This window comes from Euleptes europaea, chromosome 13, assembly GCF_029931775.1.
Source record: "Euleptes europaea isolate rEulEur1 chromosome 13, rEulEur1.hap1, whole genome shotgun sequence".
Taxonomy (NCBI): Eukaryota; Metazoa; Chordata; class Lepidosauria; order Squamata; family Sphaerodactylidae; genus Euleptes; species Euleptes europaea.
The window spans coordinates 29,090,359-29,099,329 of NC_079324.1; positions in this window are offsets into that span (position 1 = coordinate 29,090,359).

An 8,971-nucleotide genomic window follows, 5' to 3' on the forward strand; every position below is an offset into this window, starting at 1 on the left:
GTCATACAGAGTGAGACCTAATTGAGTAGGTAATGGGGGAAAGTTCACTTGAGAAGTTGCGAGGGAGAATGTTCTGTGGCCCAGTAAAGTTTAGATGCCCTAGTTATTAAAAGCATTATTCTTAGCAATCACCAGTCTTGTTAATTAAGAGCGAGAACAACACACCCACATCTCACTGGAGAAGCAAGTGGGAAAGTTCTAGGGTCAGTCCCGCAAAACCCAAGGCATAGGTTTTTTTTCTCGGACTGTGCCACTTACAGCTCAGTGGAGTAGGGTTGCCGACCTCCAGGTAGTAGCTGGAGATCTCCTGCTATTACAACTGATCTCCAGCTGACAGAGATCAGTTCACCTGGAGAAAATGGCCACTTTGCCAATTGGACTGTATGATATTGAAGTCCCTCCCCAAACCCCGCCCTCCTCAGGCTCCACCCCAAAAACCTCCCACCGCTGGTGAAAAGGGACCTGGCAACCCTACAGTGGAGTCTTGATGTTTAATGCACAGATGTCTTGAACAGGAAGTTAGCATGTCTGGATCAAAAGTCAGCTGTTGCTTTCCCTTTGATAATCTCATTTCTTCTGTTGCAAAGAACTCCCCCCTACAAGAGATAATTCAAACATGTAAATTCACCACACATACCTGCAGTTGGAAATGGTACACACCAGAGTGTTTTCTCTCTTGCTTTTGCTGATTCCATAAACTAGCTTCCATTTTGTGAGTTGTTAACAGTGAAGAACACACCCTGCCTGTTCTCCAAGCCTCTGAAGCCATTCTAAGGTTAGCCAGCATTCAGTAATATTTCTTCCCAACCATCCTACTGCAAACTGGTGTACTGCAGTGGCAACAAAAAAAAAGGAAAAGATGTGATCAGTGAACATCTTTGATTCAAATCTCATCTCTGCCATTAATTCATTTTGTGGCCTTAGACAAGCCAATTCCTCTCAACTTCTGCCTTCTATCTGCAGTCACAATGCTCACCTGCCTACCTTACAGGGGTGATGGAAGGATTACAAGAAGATATTGTATGTGAAATGCTCTGAACACTGGAAACACTATATAAATCATTGGTACTGTTACAGTTGTGATGCTTGCTTTTTTGCCTACCTGTGTCTTTTACACACCCATTACACTAGGAAGGGAAGGTGATTGTAAGTCGGTTTGATTCTTCCTTAAGTGGTAGAGAAAATCGGCATATAAAGAGCAACTCTTCTTCTTCAGCTTGGAGGGGGAAATGGTTGGCCATCATGCTTTCCAATTGCACTCCTTGTGCTGCATTGAATCAGTGTCTTGCAATTCTAAAGAATGTTTGTTTTGTTTCCTGTAGTGAGTATCAATATAGGTGGGAGGTCCTGTTTTTAACATCAGTGCAGACTGATACTTTGAATCCTCAAGTGTCACTTCACATCCCCCTGCTGTTCACGTTTACAGTTGAACCGGAACTCCAGGTGCTTCAGCACAAACAGCAACCTTGATGCCGGATATATTTATCACAGTGCAAATATGCATAGCCAAGAACCCCCCTTTCCTATTCCTCAGTCCCTTTCCATACGACTGGGCAGGAACCATTATCCTAAATTTTAAACATCTAAAACTTAATTTATTTAAAGTCAGTGTCATGGTTTAGTTAGGATGACTTGCTAAGATTCTAATCCTGCCATTGTGAACTCTTTTTAAAAAAAATGCTTTTACCTGAATCCATGGTAGATAATATTGCTTTTGTAACCCCTCTCATTCTGTATATTGGATTTCTGTGGCTCATAGCTCTAATGCTTCAAGTTCTCTTTGCAATTGGTTTCTTAACGATCCGAAAAGGCAGCTTTTGACAAGACTGGGTATTTCTTAAACTGTGTTATTACCGAGGGGAATTTTTTTGTTTCCAGCTGGACTTTAACCTTTAGTTACCCGTATTATGTAACTGGGCCACCTCTCCTCCCACCCATGCTGTCCTCTGACCCACTTTTGATTGTCTACTACGCAGTGATTTCATGTGTTATGAAAGGTGTTATTCTGTTAATTTGCGAAGTAGCTTTTACTCTACTGACCCAGTTATTCCAAGTGGTGTAGACAACGTAAAGCAAAGAGGGTGTTTAAAAACAAACTCCTCTAAACAGCTGACGTTCAGGAAGTGTTGCAGCAATGTTGACTGATGTCACCGATACTCAGAACACACATTTTGTTTCATAGATTCTGGAACCAGTCTGATAGAGCAGGGTAAGAGTGCTCAGTTTACCTAGGTTCAAAGCCCTGTGAAACTCAGGAAGCTTTGGGCAAGAGGCACTCCCTCTCAGCCATCATAAATTACTGGGATTGAATCATAGAATTGTAGAGTTGGAAGGGACCACCAGGATCATCCAGTCCAACCCCCTGCACAATGCAGGAAACTCACAACTACCTCCCCCACACACACCCAGTGCCCAGATGGCCAAGATGCCTCCCTCCCATGAACTGCCCAAGTTCATAGAATCAGCATTGCTGACAGATGGCCATCTAGCCACTGCTTAAAAACCTCCAGGGAAGGAGCTCTTACCACCTCCCGAGGAAGCCTGTTCCACTGAGGAACCGGTTAGAAAAGTCTTCCTAATGTCTAGACAGAAACTCTTCTGATTTAATTTTAACCCGTTGGTTCTGGTCCCACCTTCTGGGGCAACAGAAAACAACTCGGCACCATCATCTATGGGCAAAAACGCATGGTCGCTTTATCCTCCTTTAATCCCTGTTTCAACCAGGATTCAGCCAGGATCGAACGCATGCGTTTCGCCAAATGCGCGTTCGATCCTGGCTAAAACAGGGATTAAAGAAGGATAAAGTGACCATGCGTTTTCACCCAAAATGACAGCCCTTCAAGTACTTGATGATGGTTATCACGTCCCCTCTCAGTCTTCTCCTCTTCAGGCTAAACATAACCAGCTCCTTCAACCTTTCCTCATAGGACTTGGTCTCCAGACCATCTTGGTTGCCCTCCTCTGGACACATTCCACCTTGTCTACATCTTTCTTAAATTGTGGTGCCCAAAACTGAACACAGTACTCTGAGTCTGAGGTCTAAGCAGAGCAGTGTAGAGATGATCAAAATGGCGAGAACCTGCATGTATAACACACCCCAAGTCCCTCGATGAAAAGAGCTAGTTATAGGCACATGCTAGTGGGTACTGACAGCAACAGATGCTCCTAGGATAGGGTCGCCAGCCCTATTCTCCCTTGGCTAAACCCAGGGAGATAGGCAGGTGTGAAGCTTACGCCAACATCATCCTGCAACATCACTTCTGTCTGCATTGCCAAAATTATCTCACCTCATAGTGGGATGCTCTAGGTAAACACCAGTTTCAGGTGAATCCTAGAGCATCCCGTGGCATGGTGATGTCACAGTGTCCAAGGATACCATTTCTCTCACACACAGAACCGTTCCCTTGAGAGGTGGAGGGGCAGCCGCCACCGCCAAACAACAACCCTATCCTAGAACAAAGAGTACAGTCCAAACCAGGCCAGATGGGGCTGGGGTGGGACAAGGCCAATGAGCAACAAAGGGACCACCAGCAAAGCAGGCCAGTTTTGAGTGTTTGCGACCAGTGCCAAGGACAAGTCAGGCTTTTGATTGCTGCTTCAGAACTCTAGCACGTCCAGTGTGCCTGCTTTTTCACCTGTTCTTCCTTATATATTTGCAGAGAAACATATTATTCAGAGGAGAGCTCTCAGGTCTGTTAGATCTCGTTGGTGAACAGCAGAAAGGTTGGAGGGTGGGGGAACAGCCTTAGCAATAAAGCTCACATGAGGCTTGCTGCTTCAAGGAAATACATGCTAGAATGGGGAAGTCAGAGAAAGCATTCGAGCTATTCTCTATCTAGGCTAGGATGGAGACAGGTTGCAGACAACACATCTCACCTTCATGGCAGTTAGGCAACGAAGAAGGAGCCTTAAAAATACATTTGGAGATCATATTAGGGACCTCCCATGTTTTGTCTAGTTGCACATTAACCAATGGCTAGGAGGAAAGAGTTTTGCAAAACCCATCGTGCCCAGTACTGACCCAATACAACATCTGGTGAGCATTTGCTGATGTCAACAAATGAGACCTGTTCGTAAAGCAAAGACACACCACCACCATGGATTACACCTGATTTAGAGAGTGAACATAAACCATTTTAATTAGCAAACCACCAGTTACACAAACTGTCAACCCAATAATGTTATTAGTAGTACATACAGGTTTTACAAGACCATGAAATACATATAATCTCCAATAAGACAAATGAAAAAACTGGGGGCAGGATAAAAGTTAATTTTACATTAAAAGAGGTAGTGAACAATGATAAAGGTTTAATTCAATTTCACTTCAAGTTCATTGTAGTTCAGAGGATTTAAAAAAAAAGGGATAATACAAAAAAGGGAATACACAAACCTACAAAAATGTTGGTGGCTTTGAAATATCTTGGGTGTGTGTTGTATTTCTGGCACTAGAAAAATCATGTAGCTCAACAGAACTATGTAGAAGGAGCATTGTATGCCACATTCACCAGGCCCTCAACAAATGGCCTTTCGATGAACGGGCTTTGCCAAAAAATGAGTAAGACTACTACCTAATTTTTGCTACAGCTCTGCTTTGTAAACCTTTTTCATTCCTCAAAAATTCAGCATTAAGATACTTTCCTTTTTCATCTTCCAATGAAGATTTATGGCTAGGATTCTAGGAGGTTCAAGAATGGTAGTCAGGTTCAGAATTACAGGCACTTTGATCTGACAGTGTGTTCACATATTTTTGAAAGCTTGCAAGTTAAACACAACTCAAAACTCCACCTTAGTCAACAGAAGTTATTCCCAATGTAGTAAACTGCATTGGAGCCTCGGTTTCAAAGGTATTCACTGGAATAACTATATATTATGTCAGGGTGACACTCAATTCAAATTCATAGAAATCAACCAAGTTTTTCAGTCAATTAAATTTGCATAACATTTGCATATCAATAAAATCAGCCACAATACAGAAAAAAGATCCTGTTTCTAGATGAATGTATATATCTTAACACAGGCATTCAGATGTGTGTGTACGCGCCTGTATGTGAGAGTAGTGGAGAAAAGGGATGCCTCTTCTAAAATGCCATCTACAACAAGTAGTTTTGGAAGTCCTTACATTGCAAATACTTAACATGTTTAAAGTCTCCTGTCAACTTTAGGAGCTTTTTAATGCATGAAAATTGATTTTAAGTTTCATCCACTGAACCATTTGGGATGTAATATTTCATAAACTTTGCTTGATGTGTGCTTAATATTAATACGCTTAAAATTCTTTCCTGGATTTGGAACAAGTACGGTAGCTAAGTACTTCCTCTAGCTTGGGAAGTCAGAAGAGGTCTAACATAATTGAGATAGTGGCTTTAGCAGAAAGCGCAGAACATGGGCAGATCGCAGAAGAGAGACCCTTGTGTTTTTGACTTCTTTAATTCCACTGGAATTAAAAACTGGAAAATTCTAGTTTTCCACTGGAACACGGTTTAACTGAGGAAAAACCGCAACTCTTCACAATTACTCCCCTCAGCTGTTTTGAAAGTCATGCGAGGGTGGGGGCTGGTTGTCACTCAACACAAAGGAATGGCTGTACTTTACAGACTATTCACCTGTGCCAAATTCTGCCATTACAGAATGGGAATATTACTATTAGAAAAACAGACCCCAGACCAAGCAGGGCCTTTTGCGATGGTCACCATGCTACTATAGAAATCCCTCTCCAGTGAGGCCTACCACACAATAACTCTTCAAGACAGCGCAGTAGTGCCTTTCAACTGTTCTGAGCATCTTCAGTTGTTCAAGATAGCTTTTAAGTGCACTCTTAATAATGCTGTATTTTATTATATGGCTACTGTGTGGTGTATTATCATGGGAATGTTACTTGCCATTTTATCTCTGTGTAAACTTCCTCGGGCACTCTGTGGAAAAGCAGAACAGAATGCTTAAGAGATAGCGATATATCTAACACAGAAAAGGGCTCGGATCTACACTTCACTTTTTAAGATCCAACTCTGGAGAAAGCTGGTGGGGGGAGAGAGGCTTTAGTTTATTATTTATTTATATCCTGCTTTTCTGCCCTCATCAGAAATATCATACCCCTGCCCAATACCACTCTGATATTTCAAAACGGACAGATATTAGATGGTGTTTATCTTGCACAAGGTGCAGCTTCTGCACACAAGGGGGTCATGTGAGGCATCTGCCATTTTCATAAAATAATTCAAATTCCACAGAATTACATAAACTCAATACATTGCAGATTGTAATTTGGACCCTTCAGGGCATATTTCAGAAAGTGTCAGGACAGCCCATCTATCAACAGTGTACACATGTCTGTAGACAGGTTTCTGTAAACAGGTTTCTGCAGAACACAATCCTTTTTTTTAAAGGGTTAAAAGCGAGACTAGTTATCAATCAATACACTTGATCACCATCTCCTGCTTTTTTTTTTTAGCAGTAAGGTTATCTGGAAATTCTGCTTGTGAGACGAACGTGACCAACAAGAGGTTCTTTTAAAATTTCCCACATTTCTACAGCAAATTTTCTTTTCTGATAAGCCTTGGAAATGAAAGAGGAGAAAATTTTACAGGAAAAAAAGAGTCCAAGACCACAGTAAATTCATTCTGGATTTTCATTAAAATCCAGAAAGACTTTACAGCACTTCCTGGATCACAGAATAACCAAGGAAAAAACACAACTTTTCACAAACTTTTAAAAAAGGAATCTTTATCAGTCACATTATTCACCCTTAAATAAAACATCACAATCTTGCAACAATTAGAAGTCAACACAGAGTTCATGTGATCGACAAAAGATGCTTTACACATAGAAAATCCTCTTTCCTTTTCAGGTTTCTCCATTTAAACATTTGATAGAACCCTGGGATTCTCAAGAAGTTAAGAGAGCCTCACCAGATCCAGCCAGCATTCCACATGAACTAAGCATGTGCAGCATGACATCTTTCCATCCCAGCATCCTTTGCAATGCACAGGGGTTCTATACCAAAAACATGTGCGTTCCTTGGCAGGCAGGTTTCTACAGAAAGGTGTCTCTGAAGTTAAAAAACTTTTTTTTTTTTTATTCAGCTACCCAGGAATTCAGACTCTACTGGGGATAGAGAAGAGAAATACAAAGCTTTTGGGATAGGAATTTGTACCTTAAATGGAAAATATATGAAAACTGGAGTGTATGAGGATTAAATATGCTTCACAGACTAAACTTGGGTGGGGGAGAGAAATAATACATTCCTACTAAGGCAATTAGAGCACTTTTTAAATGGTTTTAATTAAACTGCTTTAACAAGCATTTTCAATCTAATCGCTTTAACATAAAGCTCGTGAAGCACAAATGCTGAATCCATTTTTAAATGGATACCTCCCACTCCGGAACACAACCTCAGGAATGACCAATGGTTCCCCAGCAGTAAATGAAGAATTATCTTTGGAACTGCCATAAAGTGAGATGCTGCCCCTCCTCATCAAGGTTTCCCTCTGTGACTCAACAGAAAACCAAAATGTCCTCTCCCCCACTTCCCACACCCCATTATGAGTGAGCTTTTAAAACTTTTGACTGAAACTGCTTAAGGTTATTGAAAAATAATACACAATCTCATTGTGAATGGGCCCCTGGAGTTCTACGGAGGGAAAACCGTAACATTAAATCCTAAAAGCATTGGTTTTCACAGCAACTTCCTCTAAAATAAATACACACACTCTGGAACGTCCCCCTAATCTTCACAAACACAGATAATCCAGTATGGCACCCTGGGTCTTGAATCAATCAAAACATAAAACCAATTCACAATTAGCAAAAGGGCAGTAATCAAGTTTCTAATTTGATGTAAACTTCAAAGCATCTAGGGGGCAAAAACCATTTCCCCTGCAATAGCCCTTTCCCATAACCAAACCATCCCCTCCTAGCTGTGCTTTCTCCAGTGCTAAACATGCTTGTGTGGACCAAAAACAATGAGCAAAAACACCTAGTTAGGAAGCAACAGGGAGGATTCTTCGCCTTGAGCTGGAAAGGATCGGTTGTTTTCTTTTTCTGTCTCTATGGATGCAGAGTTTTGAACCCTAGATTAAACACCATCCCTTTGCTTCCTTTTTCATGTCCAAAAGTGGTGATCTATGTAGTAGGACCATGACAGGGAGATGTAGGCACAGCAGCTATTCCCAATGAGGCTAACCCCGTATCTGGGTGGTACCAGTGGCCACCAAAATGGCTGCATCCAACTGGAAGCAAGAAGTACTCAAACTGCATCAGGGCTGGGACTCCTTGGCAGAATCACTCATCAGCTGCATGCAAATCAACGGAGACCAGCAGCAGCACTAGAAAATTGCAAAGAAAAAAAGGGTGGATTCCACAATATTCACTCTCAGACTGCACTGATGACCCTTGGGTCGAGGCCTCAAATTCTGTGGCATAGATGCCACAATTTAAATAGGGCAACATCTGTTCCATAACTCAACTTAAAAGTTGCATGCAGTCAGAATTCTACACTCAGCAAGGAAAGTATGTTGTAGGACATGCATAAATTATGTCAAGCGAGCGCATTGGATGATTTATTTAGTTTGCATATTATACTAACTTGCATAATTTAGGCTTGCAAGGCTCTGAAGCCTCATCTCCCAATCACTCAAAATGTTATTCAGTCTACCCTCTTGTCTTTCAGGATTACAGCAGGTATTAATTACCTGCACAGTTTGAAAGATATTTTAGAGCCAAGAAGCTAGAAACTTGGTGCGTTTAGCACAGATGCACTAAGCAGACACTCCAAACCAGGTTTCTCAGGAAGCTAAGTTTAGTTCCCATGAACCCATGGTTTTATATATGCCCTAGGGTTTAGCTTTAGATTTCTGCTAACTAAAAAAAATAATTAAAAATTAGGCGTGACATCTGGCTCCAGACTGCAAAAATATATATTGTTTTAATATTAACAATCTATGTGAGAGAAAAAAGTTAGACTTCATGACAG